The 25,172-nt window shown below is 39.1% G+C and overlaps 2 protein-coding genes across 5 annotated transcripts in view; one reads left to right on the top strand and one right to left on the bottom strand.

The window, feature by feature from the left end:
• LOC130105976 (zinc finger protein 436-like) overlaps positions 1-25,172 on the top strand; it is a 274,724-nt gene that overhangs the window by 51,517 nt on the left and 198,035 nt on the right. The window lies entirely within an intron of this gene.
• Positions 1-25,172, bottom strand: part of LOC130105981 (zinc finger protein OZF-like) — a 53,113-nt gene that overhangs the window by 23,784 nt on the left and 4,157 nt on the right. The window lies entirely within an intron of this gene.

Here is a 25,172-nt window from a genome sequence, read left to right as displayed (position 1 = left end):
TTTATGGCCACCATGTGCCCATCCTCTGATGGCTACTTCCAGCAGGATAATGCACCATGTCCCAAAGCTCGAATCATTTCAAATTGGTTTCTTGAACATGACAATGAGTTCACTGTACTAAAATGGCCCCCACAGTCACCAGATCTCAACCCAATAGAGCATCTTTGGGATGTGGTGGAACGGGAGCTTCGTGCCCTGGATGTGCATCCCACAAATCTCCATCAACTGCAAGATGCTATCCTATCAATATGGGCCAACATTTCTAAAGAATGCTTTCAGCACCTTGTTGAATCAATGCCACGTAGAATTAAGGCAGATCTGAAGGCGAAAGGGGGTCAAACACAGTATTAGTATGGTGTTCCTAATAATCCTTTAGGTGAGTGTAGTTTGACAGGGCGCAAACAAGGAGAGAGAGAGAGAGAGAGAGAGAGAGAGAGAGAGAGAGAGACGCGCGCGCGCACTCTCTTTCACGTCTTCACACAACACAAGCGCTGTCTTGCTCTCTCTCCCTCGCGCATATTAATCAAAATCAATGGACATGATAGTAAAAGGTTCGTTTCTTTATAATAGGTATGCTAATCACAATCATATAGGCTACCATCTGGGCCTGCACAGCGGCAGGAAAAAGACGCAGATATGTAAGACACCGTGTCTCTACCTTACGATGATTTTGGTACACCAAAGGTAGATTTGCGCTCTGGAGTTCGGCTGATAAACTCTGACATGAGCTAACTAATTATATTGCTATAGGGCTGATATTGATATAGACTAACGTTATATCACTAGCAGTTTTTTAGACGGTGTTTTTTTGTGCTGCGTAGGCTGAATCGTAATCGCGTGATTCGCGTCAAGACACTTGATTGGCCAATACTACACACTGAAGATAAATTAAATAATTTTTAATTAAATAATTACTAAAAATATCCCTCTCTTCATCCCACACCCCAAACATGACATACAAAATGTTGTGGAACAGAAACAACAACCAGAGATATATGTATAAGCTATCATTTGTTTGTCATCACAGTTTGCCAACAGGGGGTGCTGCAGCACCTGGCGAGTTCTTCTATCCGCGAGTATCGGCGAGTTCTTCTATCCGCGTACCGATCCGATACCATTTTCTTAAACAATAACTAGTTATGCACGCTAGCTTTGCATAACGCTGCAAATCGGAGCTCAATTCTTCTTCGCTGCTCTAAACAGTGGTTGCTTGTGGCAACACAGGAAGTCGTGCTGTTGCCACACAAGCAACCACTGTTTAGAGCAGCGAAGAAGAAAACGCGCGCGCGCTCTGCAGTATGTCCGCTGTTTAGCAGTATTTCAGACTGGACAACCAGCTAGTAAAACGGCGACATGTCTCATATGCCATACTGCAATTTCGAGGGGTGGAACAAGTATTAGCAACTTCAAGTAACACCGAGTAACCCCGCAGAACACGATTACACAAAGGCAAGGGCAGAGAAGAATGAGCCGCGCCAGAATCAACAATCTCTGAAAGCTTCATTCAAACGAAGAGAAATGTTTTCAAAAGACAGCCAACGAGCGATCATAAATATAACCGACAACATGTAAGTTTATTATTCTGGATGACCAGCCGATGTCAAAACTGAAATGCCGTTTATTTAACAAAACTGTTTATGGACCTTAAATTATAAAAAGATAATTTTCTTATATTATTCATATCATTTTTTTAGATTCCTAGATTTATTTGTTGCACTTTTTTATACAGTTATATATTGTAAATCTAAAATACCTTTTTTCAGTTTACAGTATTAGATGTGTGGCTGCATTTTAAGTTCTTTTTCATTTAAGAAATATAAATAATATATTGCTGTGAAATGTATGTCAGATAATAAAAATACTCTAGTTCACTCTATGTATTTGTTCATGTTTAATTAAGGGATAAGTCTGAAGCACACCATAAAAAAATTCTATCAATTCATACAGTGCTAGTATGAATTGCAGCTGTATAGATACTGTACAGACCCAGGTATCGGATCGGTACTCGGTATCGGCCGATACCCTGAGTCCAGGTATCGGAATCGGTATCGGGAAGGGAAAAAGGGTATCGGAACATCTCTAACAATAGGCGACCCACAGCTCACACCACTGTCAAAGTGGTTTAATAAAAGACATGATCATTCAAAACCCCCCTGCTGAACGAGGGACTTTGTAACCACAGGGCACCACCAAGTGTTTAACAAAGTGCTGTACACGGATATCCTACATCAATGATACATACAATCAACAGCACAAGAATAACAAATAAAAAGAATAAACAACTCTCACATAGCGTCAAATAGACGGTGGGCCGAACGCTGCTATCTGCTTTAGTTTTTGAAATGATAGATCCTCGAGGATAGAGTAGCTGCTTTTTTCACATAAACTAAATAATTTTTTTATGAACACGTATCCGTTTGTTGGCAGTGTCAAGTCGATCATAGTTTTTTGAAAACTAAATTTACGTTTAATAAACGGATGAGGCACACGCGAGGGAGTACTATACATCTAACCAATCAAAAACGAATTCTATCGTCACGTGACTAACGTCTGCCAATAGTATTCGTTCAAAATATAATACCATTACCACGACTGTAGCGTAGCACATGCGTTCGCTAGCTAGCTAGATCCATGAGTTCACACCATAAAATCTTCTCTAATGAAATCTACACAATCAAACATTTTCCAGCAGGAATCCTATCCGAAGACGAGAAATATTAACAGCGGCATCCAAGATTCCAGGTGTAATGGCTCAGGTAAATACTGCTGTTTATACCTGTCTTATAACGTTAGCTTAGTGCATGAAGTCTGTAAACCGTTAACATAATAGGTTATTCCGGATTATGTTTGTATTTACAGGTAACGTTAACGTTCCACTAGTTAGAAATGACATACAGATCACAGAGAAGAAAACGTAAACAGAGTTATTCTATCAGGCTGTACAGTAGCGCCATAAATTAGGATATGAAAGACGAGGATTACTAGACAGAGTAATCTCTCTAATCAAAGACTCTGCTTATTACACACACACACACTGCTTATTACACTCTGCTAATTACACACACACTCTGCTTATTACACTCTGCTTATTACACACACACTCTGCTTATTACACACACTCTGCTTATTACACACACACTCTGCTTATTACACTCTGCTTATTACACACACTCTGCTTATTACACACACTCTGCTTATTACACTATGCTAATTACACACACACTCTGCTTATTACACACACACTCTGCTTATTACACTATGCTTATTACACACACACTGCTTATTACACACACACTCTGCTTATTACACACACACTGCTTATTACACACACACTCTGCTTATTAAACACACACTCTGCTTATTACACGCACAAACATGCCAAATATTTAAAATAAAAGGATTACAATGTAAAAGATTATTATTGTGTACATAAAGATATGGTGGAATCCGGCTTGTCCCGTAGAAGGTCTATCTATAGTAACGTTAGGTTGTGTGTAGTTGATGTAATCGTATGTAGCTAGCTAATAACGCAGACTGATCTCATGAAATGGCGTATGTATGACACGCCAATTCGTATTTCCATTTTTGGCGTGCTATCAACACGCATAATCGCTTTTCAGCGTGTTTATCAACGCCTTTGACTTAACGTTATATTACTGTATTATGCATATATAAATATATGACCTACCCCAACCCCGTCCCTAAACCTACCCGTCACTGGGGTTAATACCATTTATGAGTCTTCTCCTACCATCCTAGGAAAAGAAATATCGCTCCACAGATGTAGATATAGATTTTGCTTCGTTTCGCTCGGACATTTAACGGCGTACACATACACGCGGAATCACTCGGATGTTTAATGGCGTAGACATACACGCAAAAGATTTCGGCGTGGACATACACGCGGATATTTCAAAATGCGTATAGATAACACGCCACTTGAATTGAAAGTGGCGTGTATGTTTACGCAAAGTCATGATGTCATGTTGAATAACGTAACATGTTATCTCTTCCATGACTAGCTATTAGGTGATGTAGCTAGTAGATGTAAACTTATATGATAAATGTTATCTTTTCCACTTTAGATAAAGGGAATGTGATATGACGCTCTTATTGGTTTCCTCCCGTTACGCCCAAACCACACCTATGAATAATGAAGCTACTTCATACCAACCCCTTTTAGATTTGCGCCAGGCGCAAGAGGCATTTATCCCGCCGGGAAAATAGCAACAGCGCCGGGATCCGCCCACAAAGTTCCTTGCGCTTTGCGCTTTGACACTTGCGTTTCAGATCGTTAAAATAGGGCCCAAGGTGTGATTACTGTATGCATTTTAATCTGGGCTCATCTTACACTTTTTTTTTTATTCTTTTTTTTAAGTGCCTCATAAATGTAAATCCTCATTTATTAGACCGTGAACCAATAATTTTACTACACCGTTTACAACTCTGCTAATCTGTTTCCCCAGGTAATCCCAGATCCTCAGCCCTGCGAGACATCTTCTTGACCTGATCGGACTAAGCCCTGACACATCTATTCTGCTGAAACAATGAAAATGCCCTTTGTTTTTCAGGGTTCATCATAAAACCCCTTTTACTGTTTTGCTCATCTGATTGATGGAGCACATTTCAGTCGCTATATGTTGAAAAATGTGTCCACTAGATGTCTAGTATGGACAATATGTCGCTGTGTCTATAGAAGCCTTTCTCTTAATAGATCCATGGTCTGGCCTGGCAGGGTTTACATGGGCAGGGTTTATTTTTTGTGCGCATAGTTTCGGAGAGATCTATTTATTGTTGTTAATATGTTAAATGTTCTACCATTGTATATATTACTGCCATATACTACTAAAACCTGCTTGACCAAATAGTTGAATTGTCATTTAGTTATAAAGGTAGTCATGCTAAGATAATAGATATTTAACTTTTATAAGACTAAATATATAATAATTAACTTAATATATATGTTATTACATTATATAATTATATCTGTTTGTTTTTTCACTATTTCTGAGATGTAAATATCAATAATTTATGTTTGGGGTTAAAAAGGATCCTAAGCATCTATACCATGATTTATCCAAACGTATGAGGTCAAACAACTACACTTAACCACAATAAAGCTGCCTTACAACCCTTCAACTTCCTGTACTGTCTTTTCTTTCCTCATGCTGGCTCTCTCAATATTTCTTTTGTTAGCATACTGCATGTATAATTTTCTATGGTAGCCAACATGAATTGGCACATCTGGAATGTGGCCTTCTGTGATTTCTTATTTTTCCACAACTTTTTGGGCGATTTGGCTTTCTTTTGTATTTAAATTCACCCACTCTAAAGAACATTGTACAAACTTGATCCAACTTGTTAGTGAAAAGGTGTTAGTGTTGATGTACAGCTAGTAACATGCACATAACACTCCATATCCAAGATAAAGTGTCTTATTTGTGTTAGATATATAAATATAGGCCTACTACAATATAGCCTAACATTGCCGCTATGTCACGCACGCCCATTTCGGGGTCCTAGTCTGGCCGTCTGCGATTGGCTAGTATTTTTAATGACGTTAAAAACTACAATCCGATTGGCGCAGCTACTAGAGCTGTCCCGCGATTTGCCTAAGAAGATTGACAATCAAAACATACGTTTGTGAAAATATATGATCAAACCAGAATTGCCAACAAATTTTATTTGACTACATATAATGACTTAATATCGCACATGAAAGAAGCGTATACTCTATCGATGGAGATCGATCAACAACACGAAAAACGCGTTCGGCCCACCGTCTAAAATGCCAGACTGTAGTAATAGGTTTTAAGATTAGATTTAAAACCAGCAAGGGTTTGAGCCTGTCTGATGTAGAGGGGCAAACTATTCCAGAGCTTCGGTCCTGCTACTGCAAATGCTCTTTCACCCCTGCTCTTCAGCTTTACCCGTGGGACAACTAAAAGCAAATGGTCAGCAGACCTAAGCGCTCTTGACGGACCATACAGCTTAATCGCAGCCAATGCAGTGTTGACAGAACCGGGCTAATATGGTCATACTTCCTGGTTCTGGTAAGAACTCTAGCGGCTGCGTTTTGGACCAGCTGTAGTTTGTTTATTAAGCGTGCAGGGCAACCACCCAGTAGAGCATTACAATAATCTAGCCTTGAGCTCATGAACGCATGAACTAATTGTTCCGCATTTGTCAATGAGACCATATGGCGTAAGTTAGATATATTTTTCTGATCGTGTCGCTCACTAGAGCAGATGCGCGTTTACTCTGATCGGCCTCGCTCACGACTCGATCCAGTGAGAAGCGCTTGAATTTTAGTTTAAAGTTTAAAGACAGATGAAACAACGCTGTCAAACAGGAGAAACACTGTGCGCAACGATCCAGTCAGAATCTGAATTGATACTGAATCAATTTACCATGGATTTACTGTAACATTACGTTAGCCTAGTAATATTACTAGTTAGCCTAGTAATATTAACTGCACCACGAAATGTGGGATATACATATTGGGTTGTATTATATTATTAATGTAGACAATGTATTAAATGACTAATGGAATATAATTACAGTATTTAATAATGTATTTAACTAGGCTACTGTTTTTCATACAAATACCATAGAAACCATAAAGTTTAATTTTGCCATGATAGTGAGGTACTAAGTTATAACGTTAGGCTATGCCTGGCTTTATCTGTGGTTATCATGATCTAAACTGGATGACCAATGGTTCATTTTAATAAAAATCAAACAGTCAGAATTAGAGCCCGACCGATATGGATTTTTGGGGGCCGATGCCGATACCGATATTAGGGAGTAAAAAAAGTCAGATACCCATATATCGGCCGATATTATTTATGTGTATATTATAATACAGTAGCAATATTATTTATGTGTATTATAGTACAGTATACCAGTCAAAAGTTTGGACACTTTCCTATTGGTGTGTACAAACTTTTGATGGATACTTTACACAGTATATAAACAGAATAAATATATTTTATAAACACGTTTTGCAATGATCACTCAAATGTGGTGATCAAACTCTTGTGTGACACAGATATGTAATGGAGGCAGGGGGAATGATAGAATGAGAATTATACAGTTGAGCTGTAACCAAACTAGTTTGCATTGCATGTTATATTATATTATATTATATTCTAAATACTGTTGCATAATCTTCACTAACGACTTTGTCTTTTAATTTAGTCATAACTTGTATCAATAAATATATAAAAAGTGTCACTGACAAAACCTTATTATCTTCTATTTTTAGTCTTAATTCCTCTAATCTCTACCAGTGGAGGAAGAACTCAGATCTTTTTACTTAAGTAAAATTAATAATATCATAATTAGGGATGTAAACGGTTAATCAATTATCGATTAATTGTCGACAAGAATTTACTCGATTAAATTAAATTAATTGTCGGCTAATTGAACATTGCGAACGTGACGCGAGATGCTCACGCGAGAGACTCTACACAAACTTGAGGCGGCAAAAAAGAAACCAAACATGAGGCGGTCAAAACGGAGTGGACTACCAGCTATATACAGCGTGCTAACCTTGAAAATCCATCTGTATTCTAACAATAACTTAGCTCTCTTAATAGCTAGGCTCCTTGCATGCTGGCTAATAACTATTTTTAAAGCCGGGTCTCAAACATTAACAGCGCTGTGTTGGACAGATTTGTGCTGCGGTGTTCTATGAGGGAGAGAGCGCGCGCGAGGTAGTGCTGCGCGAATGCGCTACGGCTCTCTGCAATCAAGTAAGATTTTAAATAGGCTTAGTAAAAAAAATCGAAAATCAATGTGTGGCGATCAGCGTTGATATTGTGGTGGGCCGCCACAAATAAATAAATTCTGCATTTTACTGTCACCTTCCTCAGGGATGATTTAAGTTGTGTTCAGTTCTATATTTGAAGTTTCCAGTTCTAGTAATTCTACTTTTACCTTTCTCAGACCAGGGGGGATTATAAGTGCTGCTGCTAATGTTTCAAGTTTTTCATACAAGTAGTTTAGATTATTATATGTAGGCTTAATATAAAATTAAGCAGGAATTATAGCAGTTTTTTTCACTGCTATTGCTCGATTGCTACTGTCTGCCTCGCTGCCTGCTGTGAGTTTGTTTGTTTGCGTCGTGGCTGTCTAAGCCTCGTATTAGCTTCGTATTTCCTTCTGTTTTTCCGTATTTCTTTCTTTTATTCTATCCTGAACCATCATTTAACTCACAATTACAACTCGGACTGTTGGCCAGACGCGTCTCAAGCCAATATATGGCTGGAACCGCAAATACGGTTGGAACTTTTGGTTGTTGGTTGTAGAGCGAGACACCGCTTCACTGCTGCTCGCCCTGCGATCGATTGCCAAACGCGTTCTTTACACTCACTTACTAACCGCATATACGGTTGGAACTTTTGGTTGTTGGTAGGGCTGGGCGATAAATCGATTTTATCGATTAACTCGAATGTGTAGTTTACGCGAGTTTACATCGATTTTTTAAAATGAAAATTGGTTTTCTCTTTAACAACCGCCAACGCGCCAATCTGGGCTCCCGTAGTTCCGACCGGGCTCAGCGCTTGCCATGATAGAGATACACAAACAACATGGCAAATGAACAAGACCGCGGCAGCAGAAGCACACCCGCCGAAAACATTTACAAACTGAATCTGCTGGGCCGCCAACTCTCACGAGTTCACTGTGAGAGACGCAATTGTCACTTTTTACACGCTCTCACGCACACATCCATTTTCTAACGCAGAGAAACATCACGAAGCAAAGATCAAGAGGACACTGACACCGACAGACTAGGCAGAGCAGGTAAGGCTACTATTGATATGAAACAGATTCTCAGCTCTTAGATTCGGTCAATTTTAATACGAAATTCAAACAATAAACACAGTTTTGGCGCTTGTAAATGTGATGTGAAAGATCGCTGACAGATCTCAGTTCAAGCGGCGAACCGATCGTCTGTTACTCATTACTACTAACTTACCCAAATGTAGCTAATAAAATCGATCGATCAGTGTTTTTCAACCACGGAAAGATGTCCATAAAAAAGCTGGAGAACAACATATGTCACGTAACGTTACATTTACCTCAGGAATGCCTTTTAATGACCCATAGCACGCACGTTAGTTGGACTTAAAATAATTGCTATAGAGAGGAGTATTTTGCTAAATATGATAACTATATTACACATTTATTATATTTTACCTATATCATTAAAATATTATAACGTTGTTTGTTATTATAAAAAACGCATTATGTTTAATTTGAGTTAGTTTTAACCTTTAATAATAATAACTGACAGGGCTCTCTGTATGTTTACAACATGAGGTGATTTATTTTTGGAGAACAATTAACATAACACATTAACGTATCTACTGTACCTAATATTTATCCAAAGGAATTGATATTGAATCAATATCAGAATCAAAATCACAAAAATTGAATTGAAATTGTGAAATTTGTGTTAAGCAATAATAAAAACAGTAGCATACCAGTCTTTGTACCATGTAAACATTGTGTTTATAGTTAATTAACTTGATACAATTATGTTTAGTTACCAAATAATTTGACAATCACAATAAACTTATTGTGATGCAAGTTTTTTTTTTTTTTTTACACATCCCCCCCAATCCCAATCCACCCATTTTATGTTATGTTACATTTACACTATTTACAAAGACTGGGCCTTGTTTCTGGTTACACTTTAATCCAGATAATATCCCAGAAGGGAATATCAAAACAAAATAAAGTTAAAACTTGTTTTGAACAATTTCTTTGTCATCTGCAGATTGATTTTAAGTAGGGGGAGAAAAAAGATCGATTTAAATCGTAAATCGGATTTTTTGTGAAAAAATCGGGGATTTTTTTTTTAGGCCATATCGCCCAGCCCTAGTTGTTGGTTGTAGAGCGAGACACCGCTTCACTGCTGCTCGCCCTACGATCGATTGCCAAACGCGTTCTTTACACTCACTTACTAACCGCAAATACGGTTGGAACTTTTGGTTGTTGGTTGTAGAGCGAGACACCGCTTCACTGCTGCTCGCCCTGCAATCGATTGCCAAACGCGTTCTTTACACTCATCAACAAACGAACATTTTCCCGTCTATCGTGCGTCTACATTACACTCGTTCCACTAAAAAGACGGATTATACCAGAGACTATTTATTATACCCAAGACTCGAGTCATAAATTAGTAGTGTTATAAATATTAATAGCATCACTGGTTGCATCATTGCTAACTTACTGTCCATCTGTTAAAATGGCGAATATATCAGATGTATGTTATTTACCTTTTGGTGCAGATGAGAACAAATCTGATTTGCTCGCGGTGCAGTCTGAATTAGAGGCTGTAGAAAAACAGATCCGTGACCTTCTAGAGAGACAAGCTGAGCTGAGAGACCGGCGTTTAGCTCTTGAAACATCACGCGCTGATGCACACGGATCAGTGATTAACGTTAGTAACCCGCTGTCCCTGACCTCGTCCACTCCACGCGTTTCTCAGCATTGGTCCCGAACGTCCAGGTCACGATCAGCCATGGTTTCATTCACTCCGGCTCCAACACACCACCACGAAGCCTGGGTGGTTCCGCGGAAGCCGCGAGCCAGGACAAGAATCTTTTCGCCCCTCCCGGTTTTCGAGATCTCCACCCAGAACCGCTTCTCCCCTCTTCGTGAAACGGGACGCGATGCTGTGATCATCGGCGATTCCACGGTCCGACACGTCCACGCTACGTTAGGTAAAAGTAAGGTACTCATTGCTTTCCTGGTGCTCGTGTTCTCGATATCACTGCGCGGGTAACTGAGATCTTGAACGGTGACGAGCGCGTCGGAGCTGTGGTGCTGCACGCGGGAGCTAACGACACTAGGCTGCGACAGACGGAGGTTCTGGAGAAAGACTTCAGGAGCCTTATCGATACGGTACGCAGAACATCGCCTGAAACATCGATTATTGTGTCTGGACCGCTCCCCACGTACCGAAAAGGGCATGAAAAGTTCAGTAGATTATTCGCGCTAAATGAATGGTTATTGTCATGGTGCAATGAGCAGAAACTGCTCTTTGTAAATAATTGGAATCTGTTTTGGGAGCGACCGAGGCTTTTCCGCGCTGATGGCTTACACCCAAGTAGAATCGGGGCAGATCTTCTGTCGGATAACATCTCCAAGATGTTAAACCAAAAATCCAAATCACAGTCTCTACTGCACCAATCTAATTGATATCAACACTAGTGTAGAACATTGCATAGAAACTGTGTCTATTCCTCGTTTACTGAGATCAAATAATAAATCTACCGCGGGATCAAGAAAAAATCTAATTGTTATTAAAACAAAAAATCTCGCTATTAGTGAACAAAAACAATTCCTAAAGCTAGGTCTTCTAAACATTAGATCGCTCACACCTAAGGCGGTAATTGTAAATGAAATTGTCACAGATAATAATTTCGATGTTCTGTGTCTTACTGAAACCTGGCTGAAACCAAATGATTATTTCGGTCTAAATGAGTCTACTCCGCCAGGATACTGTTATAAGCATGAGCCCCGTCTGATAGGTCGTGGCGGCGGTGTTGCAACAATCTACAGAGATATTCTTAATGTTACTCAGAAAACTCGTCATAGGTTTAATTCATTTGAAGTACTTGTGTTAAATGTTACGCTCTTAGATGTAAGAAAAAAATCCCTATTATCTCTAGCATTGGCTACCGTATATAGACCTCCAGGGCCTTACGCTGATTTCCTAAAAGAGTTTGCAGACTTTCTATCAGATCTATTGGTCAAGGTCGATGAAGCATTAATTGTTGGAGATTTTAACATACACGTAGATAATTCAAATGATGCGTTAGGGGCTGCGTTCACAGATTTATTAAACTCCTTCGGAGTCAAACAAAACGTCACCGGACCAACTCATCGTCTTAATCATACACTCGATTTAATTATATCATATGGAACCGATCCAACCGATATAGATATCATTCCACAAAGTGATGATGTCACTGACCACTATATGGTAACTTGTATATTACGCACTCCTATAATATGTCATGTTGCGCCGCGTTATCGACCAGGCAGAACAATCCTTCCATCCACCATATATCATTTCTCAAATAGCTTATCTGATCTGTCTCAGCTACTGCCTGAACCCAAACAAACAGATGAACTAGACGAATTAGCTAGCACTATGAGCTCCATTCTCTCTGGAACATTGGATATTGTTGCACCCATTAGATTAAAAAAGGTCAGAGAAAACAGTATAGCACCATGGTACAATAATACTACGTATGTTTTAAAGAGAGAGACCCGTAATTTAGAGCGTAAATGGAAAAAAACTAATTTAGAGGTCTTTAGATTCGCGTGGAAAGACAGTATGTCATAGGGGTGTAAATATTAATCGATTCGCATCGATGCATCGATTATACAGCCGACGATTCAATGCATCGATGCGTCCGCAAGAGAATCGATTAATGTGTTTATTTTGCCGCCTGTCTATTTTCAGCATCCGCTCCGACATGTGCGTGCAACCTACTCCTAAGCTGCGGGTGGCGCTAACCTCATTATTGTTGTACTTCACACGCGTTACTTACGTTTCACGTTCACACACATTGTTGAGTCTGACTTTATAGAACAATGGAACCATCACAGCGAGCTGGCAATGAAACTGAATTGTTACACACTCCAGTCGGCGTCAAGTCATGGGTGTGGAAGCATTTTGGCTTCAGGAAAACCGATGGAGGAGCAGTGGTAAGAGATGTTGCCGTTTGCAAAGAGAAAGGCTGTCAGTCTGAGATAAGATACTGTGGCAATACGTCGAATCTATCCGCACACCTGAAAAGGCGCCATGGCATTGATGATGGCGAGTCAGAGTGTAACGTTAAAGAAAGAACACAGGCTTCCACGCCCGCCAAATCACTGGCAACGTTTTTTGCTCCAAAGTTGTCGAGCACTTCAAAAAGAGCAAAAAACATCACCAAAGGCATTGCGTTTTTTATATGCAAAGACATGAGGCCCTATAGCGTTGTAGAGAATGAAGGCTTTAGATACCTGCTTGAAGTTCTTGAGCCGAGGTACAACATCCCCTCACGGCAACACTTTAGCGAGTCCTATATTCCGAACTTGTACACCAAAGTTTGTGATGAAGTTATTCAGGGTCTGATGAGTGCAGAGCGAGTAGCTATAACTTCAGATGGATGGACTTCATGCACAACGGAGTCCTATATCACTGTAACGTGTCATTTCATTGACAACAAATGGCAAATGAAAAACCACGTTTTACAGACTCGTGTTTTGGGAGACACTCATTCAGGAGTTAATATCGGGCAGGTTCTGAGAAGCGCGTGTGAAGAATGGGGTATATTGGACAAGGCACCGGCTCTCGTAACCGACAACGCTTCTAACATGATCAAAGCTGGTGAAGAGGCAGGCTTATCACCACATATAAAGTGCTTCGCGCACACGCTTAATCTGACAACACAAGATGGCCTGAAGATTGCTGCCACAGAACGGCTTTTAGGGCGCGTGAGGAGAATTGTGAGTTTTTTTCACCGCAGCGCAGTTGCGACCACTGTTTTGAAGGAGAAGCAAGGTTTGCTCGGGCTTCCACACCACAAGCTCAAAGCAGACGTGAAAACCCGATGGAATAGTTCTTTCGAGATGTTGGAGCGATTTCTTGAACAACAAGCTGCGGTGATGGCAACACTTCTCGACAAGAAAGTCAGAAAAGGCTCGTGTGACGTGCACACACTCAGTGAAAGTGATCTCTTGGCTGCCGAACAAATGGTGAGTCTGCTAGCCCCGCTAAAGTCTGCTACCACTCTGATGTGCGAGGAGAAGCAACCCACTGTGTCCATCATCGCACCTCTCCGAATAAAGTTGTTGGCGCATTTCGAATATGTACCGGATGACTCCGCCTTAATCAAAGACATGAAACGACTCATGTCTGAAGATCTTAGAGGGCGATATGTGGACGAAGAACCATTCTTACTTCGAGCAGCTGCTTTGGACCCCCGATTTAAAAAGCTTCCTTTCCTGGGTGATGAGAGAAGAAACCAAACCTTTGAATATCTTGCGGAAGAAGCGGCACAGCTGAAGGAACAGAGGGTAGGTTGTTTCTCATCTTGGTTCATTTAGTTATGGATGGTGTTTAATTCAATTTAATAGTGATTACTATTAAATAGTAATAGTTAAAAAGTAGTTAAATAGTTAAATAGTAATACTGATGAACCCGTTGTTCCATTGAGTACTCTAGCTATTACTAATAATAACTTTGCCTTTATGTGTATGTGTTTGTCTGTGTTACAGTCAGAGGCCCAGCCTGAGGAAGCCCCAGAGGCCCAGCCTCCTCACTCTTCTCCTCACCAGATTTCTTTGGAGCTAAATGAGGTGTGTGATGCAGAAACCACTAAAGGTATGTATTCATACATTGTAGACATACTTGATATTTCTATATCTTTTTATCTATCTATCTATCTATCTATCTATCTATCTATCTATATATATATATATATATATATATATATATATATATATATATATATATATATATATATATGCTTTACATATAATTATATATATATATATATATATATATATATATATGCTTTACATATAATTTTATATATATATATATATATATATATATATATATATAACACATAACTATAATCAAGCCTTATTTTTTATTTCTGTGCCATTCTAGAATGCCCCCCCGTTTCCAAGAAATCAAAGGTATTGGAGGACCTTTTTGGTGACTCCTTCTGCACTGAGGACCCAAGTGTCAGAGGCAAAACATCCAAAGAACAAGCCCATGATGAAGTTAGGAAGTACAGAGATGTTGCATCTTTGAGCCTAGATGGTAAGGTGTTAGACTGGTGGAGAGCTCACCAGGCTGAGTTTCCTCTCCTGGCAGACCTGGCCAAGACGTACTTATGCATTCCTGGTACAAGTGTACCATCAGAACGTGTATTTAGTACAGCAGGGGACATTGTGCGTTCAGAGCGTAGTGTATTGTCTTCTGAGCATGTGGACCAGTTGATTTTCTTGAAGAAGAATCTGTCAAAGTGCACCACTGAGAGTATTGAACTGTAGAGTCTCCTTGTTTTTTGGTTGTTTTGCCATTAATGGGCTTTAGGCTTATGTCCTAGACTTTTGTTACTTTTGATTCTTACTGCACTTAAACTGTTTTGAGTAACTGTTCTATTTGCAAGGCCCCTGCTATAGCTCAAGCCATGAGCCATGCTTCTAAATACCTCATTCTTCTAAAATACAAATGCATTTTTGTTATTTTGTAGTGAATGTGCTGTAGGCTTATGTCCTAGACTTTTGTTACTTTTTGTTATTATTGCACTTTAACTGATTTTGTGGAGTAACTGTTCTATTTGCAGTTCATCTACTGCAGAGGATGTGTGACCATTACCTCTAAATAAGATGCAAAACATGCAAAAAAAAAAAAAACGTTGAACTTTAGGCTGTAGAGGTCAGTCTTTGTTTGTTTGTTTTAACAGTGAATAGGCTAATTGGCCATAGTAGACCTGCACTGTAAGTATTAGACTTAATTATTTTTATTTTGTTCTTATTACAATTTATCTGATGGCACTTTATTGTAACTGTAGATGCAGTAACTGTTACATTTGCTGTTCTATTTGCAATGCTTTGAGCACAACATGCACACTGTGAATAGAATACTGTTTCTGTATTCTTAATAAAAGGCAAAATATAAATTTCTTTGTTGATTTATTTGAAACTTAATAGATATCATTTAAAAATATCGAGTATTAATCGTATCGAATCGAATCGAATCGTATCGTGGGGAATTTTGAAGTATCGAAAATAATCGAATCGTTGGCTTAAGAAATCGGTATCGTATCGAATCGTCATGAAGGCCCCGATTTACACCCCTAGTATGTCACGTTATAAAAAGGCCCTTAAAACGGCCAGGGCTGAGCATCTCCGCAAACTAATAGAAAACAACCGAAATAATCCAAGGTTTTTATTTAATACCGTGGCTAGACTAACAAATAAACAGACGTCGCCGGAACAAAATACCTCTTTACAGTTTAGTAGTAATGATTTCATGAACTTCTTCACCGAGAAAATTGAAAGCATCAGAACCACAATCGTGAACGCTCAATCTTTGCACACGCCTTGTAATTCGGTCGCAATTTTCACCCCGCGAGAACAATTACAATGCTTTACGACCATAGAACAAAAAGAGTTAAGTAAACTTATCGCTTCATCTAAAACAACAACATGCTTATTAGATCCTATACCCACTAAACTATTGAAAGAAGTGTTACCTATAGTGGAAGAACCTCTTCTCAATATCATTAACTCGTCTTTATCTTTAGGTCATGTTCCAAGAACATTCAAGCTGGCAGTTATAAAACCTCTTATTAAGAAACCGCAATTAGACCCAAATAACCTAGCAAACTACAGACCCATTTCAAATCTTACATTTATGTCTAAAATATTAGAAAAAGTTGTGTCCGCTCAACTCGGCTCTTTCTTGCAAGAAAACGACATCTATGAAAAGTTTCAGTCTGGATTCAGGCCACATCATAGCACTGAAACTGCGCTTGTTAGAATCACAAATGATTTACTTTTAGCCTCTGACCAAGGCTGTATCTCAGTACTAGTTTTACTCGATCTTAGCGCTGCGTTCGACACTATAGATCACACAATACTCTTAGATCGACTACAAAATTACACTGGTGTTCAAGGACAAGCATTAAGCTGGTTCAGATCATATTTATCTGAACGCTACCATTTCGTCTACTTAAATGGAGAAAAATCGATCATAACTTCGGCAAACTATGGAGTGCCGCAGGGATCTGTGTTAGGCCCTCTGCTATTCTCAATATATATGCTGCCACTTGGTAATATTCTAAGGAAACGCTAAATTATCCAAATTGACAGAGTGTGTTAAAGATATAAAAGATTGGATGACGCGTAATTTTCTTTTATTAAATCCAGACAAGACAGAGGTAATACTTATCGGTTCTAAAAACCGTCCACAAAACCTGTCACAGCACGACTTTAACATATTAGGATGCCCTGTTACTTTATCCGCTACAGTAAAAGACCTGGGTGTTACATTAGACTGCAACCTGTCTTTTGAAAAGCATATTTCATATGTTACAAAAACAGCCTTTTTCCACCTTAGAAACATTGCTAAGCTACGTAATATGCTATCAGTCTCTGATGTAGAAAAAGTTAGTTCATGCATTCATGACCTCGAGACTAGATTACTGTAATGCTTTATTAGCTGGTTGTCCTGCATCTTCAATAAATAAGCTACAGTTAGTCCAAAATGCAGCTGCTAGAGTTCTTACTAGATCAAGAAAATATGATCATATAACACCGATTTTATCATCACTACATTGGTTACCTATAAAGTTCCGTATTAATTACAAGGTATTGCTTTTGACCTATAAAGCTCTAAATGGTTTAGCTCCAGTCTATTTAACGGATCTTCTATCGCCCTATAACCCATCGCGCTCTTTGAGATCACTAAATTCGAGGCTTCTGGTCATTCCTAGGATATCCAGATCCACCAAAGGAGGGAGAGCATTTTCACATTTAGCTCCAAAACTCTGGAATAGCCTTCCTGATATTGTTCATTGCTCAGACTCGCTCTCCCAGTTTAAAACTAGACTAAAGACGCATCTTTTTAGTCAGGCATTCATATAAATTTTTATCTTACAGTTACTGTATATTCGGCCTCTACTTCATAAACGCCAGAGGAGAACTGGCCCCCACTGAGCCTGGGTTCTCCCAAGGTTTTTTTTTTCTCCGTCGGTTCATCTGATGGAGTTTTAGGACACCATCGGGTCACTTGACGGAGTTTTTCGGTTCCTTGCCACTGTTGCCTTTGGCTTGCTCAGTTTGGGGATTTTCAAATTTATATGACCCATCATACCATTGACTAGCTCTACCAAACTTGGATGTCTTTTTTCCAGTAATAAACAAACACTCTTAGGTTGTTTTGATTGATACTGTGAAGCAGCTTTGATACAATCTGTATTGTGAAAAGCGCTATATAAATATATTTGACTTGACTTGACTTGACTTAATATACTGTAGGTTAAGCCTATACGATTTTTATTTAAAATGTATTTTATGTTGCTTAATGTTTCACATGCAACAGGTGAGCCAGTGCACAATTTTCTGTGCACAATTTATTTTGTTTAACTACATAAATGCCATTATCTGTACCGTATCCCAACTGTTACGATAAAACATCAATTGAGCAATATAACATGCATTTTTGTCCAGTATATAAGCAATATTTAGCTTTTTATGTTAAAGACACTATTGAAACTTTGAAATTTACATTCTCAGGTAAATAGCCACTTATCAGTTAATCGTTAATCGATCGATAAGGTCTATCAACTAACGATTAATGAATTAATCGATAATTTGCATCCCTATTCATAATGAAAACGTTTTTAATTACATATGTACAGTACTTTTATACTATTTTAAATAATTAGTAAGCAAAATGTACTAAACGTGAAACTAGGCTACTCTTAATGCAAAATGGCCCTATATAAAGTGTTATAATTATATAAATAATTGGAATATTGCTTGATGTTGTAACGTAGCGTTATAGGCAGAATGAGCTTTAACACTGTGTCTACACCGGACGCGGCCGTTATTGCTCGCGTCGCAACAGCTGTTTACACGAGACAAAGCAGAATCAGTTTACTGTCGTAGATTTGTCGCTCACGCCACGCATTTTAAGCAATGTTTCATCAACCAATTGCCTGGATTTTAATAAATAAGAAGTAAATATAGCAGACAAAATAATCAGGACTTCTCAGCTGCGCGCTTGCAAGAGTCACAAGCTCACACAATACGTGACAGAGGCTGGTAGCAGAGAAATCAATTCTGTGAATTACACCGCGCAAATCACAAGTAGGCTACTACCCACCGGATGAAGAAGGGTTGGCTCTCAGTCTCCACAGGCTACATAAAATATTCATTTTATTTTATTTTATTTTTCGTGTTCGCATTTATGAGGAAAAAACAATGTTACAGACGCGACAGTTCAGCACTACGGACGTGAGCGCTCTGAAAGCGGAACTAAAATGCTTTGAAACTTTCACATTGACATCAAACAGAAAGCACAAAACCTTTCGTTTCAAAATGAATTTCGTTTTGTATTAATTGTATCTTAATTTTAATCAATGTTTCATCAACCAATTGCCTGGATTTAAGAAGTAAATTTAGCAGACGATAGATAATCTTGACACGGAGGCGCCTGCTGGTGAACTGGAGCTCGTCTCATGAACCGAAACTCAGCGTATAGACCTGAGAATTGAAATATATCTATATTGAAATGTCTACTTTTAAACAGAACAATTCAAAACGAAAGACAGACAGACTCATGTAATCGAATGAAATGTGCATTTCTCTCTGGCACGCGTTCACTGAAGATTGCGAGTCAGCATCGTCAACTTCGTCTTTGGCTGACACTGACTGAAAACACTTGTTTATTAATAAACAATTAAAATGTCTCCTTGCTATATTTGTTGTATTCATAATCATTACTTTTGCCAGTTCTTGTGACAGCTTTTAGGTGCTTTATTGGCAGCGCCACCCTTACATGAATCACCGCACCCGCATTTTTTTAAATATTCATTTATCGGCCATTATAAATGCCGATACCGATAGTTTGGAAAATGCCTAATATCGGCCGATAATATAAGCCCGCCTATATATCGGTCGGGCTCTAGTCAGAATATTACATTTTACCAAATAAAAATGTGGTCGTTACATTTTAAAAAAAAACAGATGTTACTGTTTTTGTTAATGAACAAAGTATTAGCTTGAGTTAGGATGCAGATTTACTGTCAACTCACTGTCAAATATGCATTTCTAGACAAAACATGTAATTTGAATATTGCAGCCTGCACTGCAAACTGTGCTGAAGAAATATTTTTCTATTCAGATATTTATTTTGTTAAGGAAAAAATGACAAATGTTTGAATGTTCTACCTCAGATTTGTGAAATGTTCTCATGTTTGGCAAGTGTTTGTCATGATATGTTCTGACAATAAAGAGTAGTTTAAAACCACAATTAACACTGGTTTCTACAACTTTCATAGGAGCAAAAATCTGCCTTTAAACATGAAAGAAATAAAGATTTGACATTTATCGTGAAAATTATCGATATCGACTGATATAGCTAGATATAGATAAAGCTCTAAATGGTTTAGCTCCAGTCTATTTAACTATAATCCATCGCGCTCTTTAAGATCACTAAATTCGAGGCTTCTGGTCATTCCTAGGATATCCAGATCCACCAAAGCAGGGAGAGCATTTTCACATTTAGCTCCGAAGCTCTGGAAAAGCCTTCCTGATATTGTTCATTGCTCAGACTCGCTCTCCCAGTTTAAAACTAGACTAAAGACGCATCTATTTAGCCAGGCATTCATATAAATTTTTTATCTTACAGTTACTGTAAATTCGGCCTCTACTTCATAAACGCCAGAGGAGAACTGGCCCCGACTGAGCCTGGGTTCTCCCAAGGTTTTTTTTTCTCCATTGGGTCACTTGATGGAGTTCTAGGTCGCTTGGAGTTTTTCGGTTCCTTGCCACTGTTGCCTTTGGCTTGCTCAGTTGGGGATTTTCAAATTAAATGACCCATCATACCACTGATCAGCTCTACCAAACTTGGATGTCTTTTTCCAGTAATAAACAAACACTATTAAGTTGTTTTGATTGATACTGTGAAGCAGCTTTGATACAATCTGTATTGTGAAATGCGCTATATAAATATATTTGACTTGACTTGATATAGAAAAATGATCGTGATAAATTTTTTTGGCCATATCGCCCAGCCCTATTCTAGGTTATTACGTGTGGAAGTTATTGTCCAATGATTAGAATTAGTTTTTTTCAGAATTTAGTAGTAGGAAATTACTAGTCATCCAATTTTTTAGATCAGCTATGCATTCCATTAATTTTGTGAATTGGTAAGTTTCGTTAGGTTTTGAAGAAATATACAGCTGAGTATCATCGGCATAACAGTGAAAGCTAATTCCATGTTTCCTAATGATATCTCCTAATGGTAGCATGTAAAGAGTGAACAGCAGCGGTCCTAGTACTGAGCCTTGTGGTACGCCATACTGAACTTGTGATCGATAAGACATCTCTTCATTTACTGCTAAAAAAACTGATAACGGTCTGATAAGTATGATTTAAACCATGCTAGTGCAATTCCACTAATGCCAACATCGTTTTCTAATCTATTTAAAAGAATGTTGTGGTCAATTGTGTCAAATGCAGCACTAAGATCGAGTAACACTAATAGAGCGGTCTCGGTACAGTGGTAAGTAAGTCGTTAGAAACCTTCAACAGTGCCGTTTCTGTACTATGTAGAGACTTAAAACCAGACTGAAACACTTCATGGATACCATGTAGATCAAGGAATGTATTCAATTGTCCAAGTACAACCTTCTCCAGTAATTTCGACAGAAATGAACATTTTGAAATGAAAGTTTCGAGATGGGTCTAAAATTAGCAGAGACTGATGAATCCAGGTTAGATTTCTTGATTACTGGTTTCACTGCTGCATGTTTAAAAGACTTAAGTACAACTCCCGAGGCCAGGCTACTATTAATAATTGCAAGAACAGAAGGACCAATAGCTTCAAATGAGTCCTTTAAAAGATGTGGAGGGACAATGTCCATGCAAGATGGGGATAATTTCATTTTAACAAAGATCTCCCTCAGTGAGACAAGAGACACCGGCACGAACTGATTAAAAACAGAGCACTCAAGAGGAAATGGATAGAAAAGTCAAAGGAGGGGATTTATTAGATCTAATATCTTCAATCTTGGACATAGATCTGAAAAATCTGTTTTTATTGTGCCATTGTTTTTCTCAAAAAGTGCAAACGTGCAACATGAGGTAGGCCTGAATTCACTTGTTATCTCTTTCCACTTTTTATTTTGCGAGGGTCAAAATAATTCCTTTGTTAATAATTCGTAAGATGAGTAACACTGGAGTTTGGTTTATTGAATACATTATAATAAATAAATATGAAATAGTGTGATTTAGGGCTAATTGTAGACAACATTATGTTAACCGAAAAGTTTTTGTATACTGACCAAAAGAGAGAAGTGCATAGTGCTAATTCTTAATTGTTGCTTTTATTTATATTGTTGTCCATTTATCGAGCTTCAATACATCTTATATAGCCTAGTAATTCTATATTATTATGTGTCAGTTTCCTAATGTTCTGACTAGTGGTGGGCCGTTATCGGCGTTAATGTGCTGCGTTAACGTGAGACTCTTATCGGGCAATAAAAAAAATATCGCCGTTAATCTATTCTCAAAGTTGGGTTGGGATCATAAAACAGCTTTTTCGAATATCGTTATATTTCCGCGCAATTCCAACGTGTAGTATATTTGATTGACGCCACGCCTACAGTCACAGATCACGCAGGGTGTTTTCCTGTCAGGGACACAAGTTGTATACTTTTACTTTGTTACGCAGGGTTTCCGTTGTCCAGTAATTACCGGACATTGGCCGGGAAAAAAATGAAATGTCAGACAAAATTAAATCTCTCCGGTCAAATTGTCCGATTAAAATTGCGTAATAATCCCGCCCCCCTAACACAATATGAATTTGAGAATAAGCCTAAAATGTATAAAGCAAAAATACACCGACCTTTGGCTATGTTATAAAGGAACAGGCTCTACTGTTTGGAAGTTATTAAACAACATCGCATGCAGCATTTCAAATAAAGCGCACGCCTAGAACGGCTGTAATATAGACCTAAACAACGAACGATTGAGTGAGACGTTTCAGATATGGCCAGGCCCAGGCAGGCTAGCCTTAAAGGAACACTCCACCATTTTTTATTTAAATTGGGGTTATTCACGGTCTCCCCTACATTTTATAGGTGGGCAAATGCATGTTTGGAAGCACAGGCGCAGCACTGCTACTTGGGCGCAGAGATATCACGCAACACCTGAAATAAAGTAATGATTATGCATTAAACATTTGAATTATTGATAAAGTTGATAAATTGATAAAGTTGACGATGCAGACTCGCCATCTTCGCAGTAGTGAACGCGCCTATAGAGAGAAGTGTGCACGCGTGTGTCCTGATTATATTGTCCACTAATTTGCTTCTTATTTATTAATCCAGGCAAATTTGTTGATGAAACATTGATTAAAATTAAGATACAATTTATACAAAACGAAATTTTCAAGCAAAAATAATATTCGAAGAGCGCTGGGTTGATTATTATACGAAAATTGCACCCCTCCACCACATGCACGCACACATGCATAGGCTACACACCAGAGCATGTGAGCAAAGCGGAGCGGTGTGACGCTTATTATAAGTTAAAAAACTTAAATATACGTTTCATATTTATAAATAATATAATGTTATTATTTCTTATTTCATCTATGTTGATTATATGAAAAGGGAACCGCATGAGATGAGTAAGATAGGATCATAAGATGACCAATATATCGGAAAACATTTGGAATGGGTCAGATTTTGACCACTTATTTAGTTTTGTTTTGTAGAAAGCCTTTCTTTAAAGTTTATTTCGTTTTGTATAAATTGTATCTTCATTTTAATCAATGTTTCATCAACAAATTTGCCTGGATTAATAAATAAGAAGCAAATATAGTGGACAATCATATGAAGTGTGCATTTCTCTCTCTAGGCACGTTCACTAATGCGAAGATGGCGAGTCTGCATCGTCAACTTTATCAATTTATCAACAATTCAAATGTTTCATGCATAATCATTACTTTCGCCTGTTCTTTGTGGCAAGCTTTATTTCAGGTGTTGCGTGATATCTCTGCGCCCAAGTAGCAGTGCTTCGCCTGTGTAGAGTCTCCGCAACAGCGATGGATTGAAACGCGCGTCCGAGTGAAGATTGCGCAACAGCGCGCCGTCCATGCAACTGATAGCAGCGGACACGAGCGCTCAGCTTGATTTCAAAAACAACTGATTTTAGCGCTAGATCTCTTATTTAATAGCGAACTAAATTAATGATCTGCTAGTTAACTGGAGATGTTTTATTTATTTGTATTAGGTACATCCGTGCCTCAATGTTTCAAAAAGTGAATGTGTGTGAAACCATAGTAAAAAACAATTGGTGTTGATTGACGCCAATCGGACGCTCATGTTTTTTTCCGTCTATTTGAAAGTTAGGCTAATAATAACATGTTGCATTCTATACGGCCTGATTATGTAATTTTTTAAGTTACATAGCCTGCCTCCAGTTTTCCTCAACTTGACTAATTAAGAGGCGATATTTGACCGGCATATCCAAAATGTCCGTTAAACGAAACCTCTGCCGGTCACTTTGACTGTTACCATTTTTTTCTAGCGGAAACTCTGGTTGGGCGACGTTCCTCTCGTTACTTTATTTTAATGCAATACATGTTGTTAAATGAGTTTATTCCAAGCGTGCTGTATCTTTTTTATGGGCATGCGCAATGCTAAATTTATAAATGAATCAAATGAGTCGATTCTGTTCAAAGACTTCATCAAACAGGTTGGCAGATCTGTCTAAATCGGTTCACGAATCAGTTTGAATATTCTGTTCAGTTCCTCACGCACTGAATCGTCTGAAGCGCTTTCAATTCACGACACGGAGCCATAACAGGAAGATTTAAGAACATCATGTGATACTGCTGAGTGAAATTGAGATGCGATCATAGTTTCTCTGATCATAATCCCATCAGTGTGGCCGAGTGCGTCTACGCGCGCGAGAGAGAGGCCGAGTGTGGCCGAGTGCGTCTACGCGCGCGAGAGAGAGAGGCCGAGTATGGCCGAGTGCGTCTGCGCGCGCGAGAGAGAGGCCGAGTGTGGCCGAGTGCGTCTACGCGCGCGCGAGAGAGGCCGAGTGTGGCCGAGTGCGTCTGCGCGCGCGAGAGAGGCCGAGTGTGGCCGAGTGCGTCTGCGCGCGCGAGAGAGGCCGAGTGTGGCCGAGTGCGTCTGCGCGCGCGAGAGAGAGGCCGAGTGTGGCCGAGTGCGGCCGAGTGCGGCCGAGTGCGGCCGAGTGCGTCTACGCGCGCGAGAAAGTGGCCGAGTGCTTCTGCGCGCGAGAGAGAGAGGCCAAATGTGGCCGAGTGCTTCTGCGCGCGAGAGAGAGGCCGAGTGTGTCTGCCTGCGAGAGGGAGGCCGAGTGCGTCTGCGCGCGAG

The sequence above is a fragment of the Rhinichthys klamathensis genome, unplaced genomic scaffold (assembly GCF_029890125.1).
Source record: "Rhinichthys klamathensis goyatoka isolate OS25496 unplaced genomic scaffold, OSU_Roscu_1.1 h1tg000331l_1, whole genome shotgun sequence".
Taxonomy (NCBI): Eukaryota; Metazoa; Chordata; class Actinopteri; order Cypriniformes; family Leuciscidae; genus Rhinichthys; species Rhinichthys klamathensis.
Note: the sequence above shows the minus strand (reverse complement) of the source record. Positions and strands in the feature narration are given on the sequence as shown.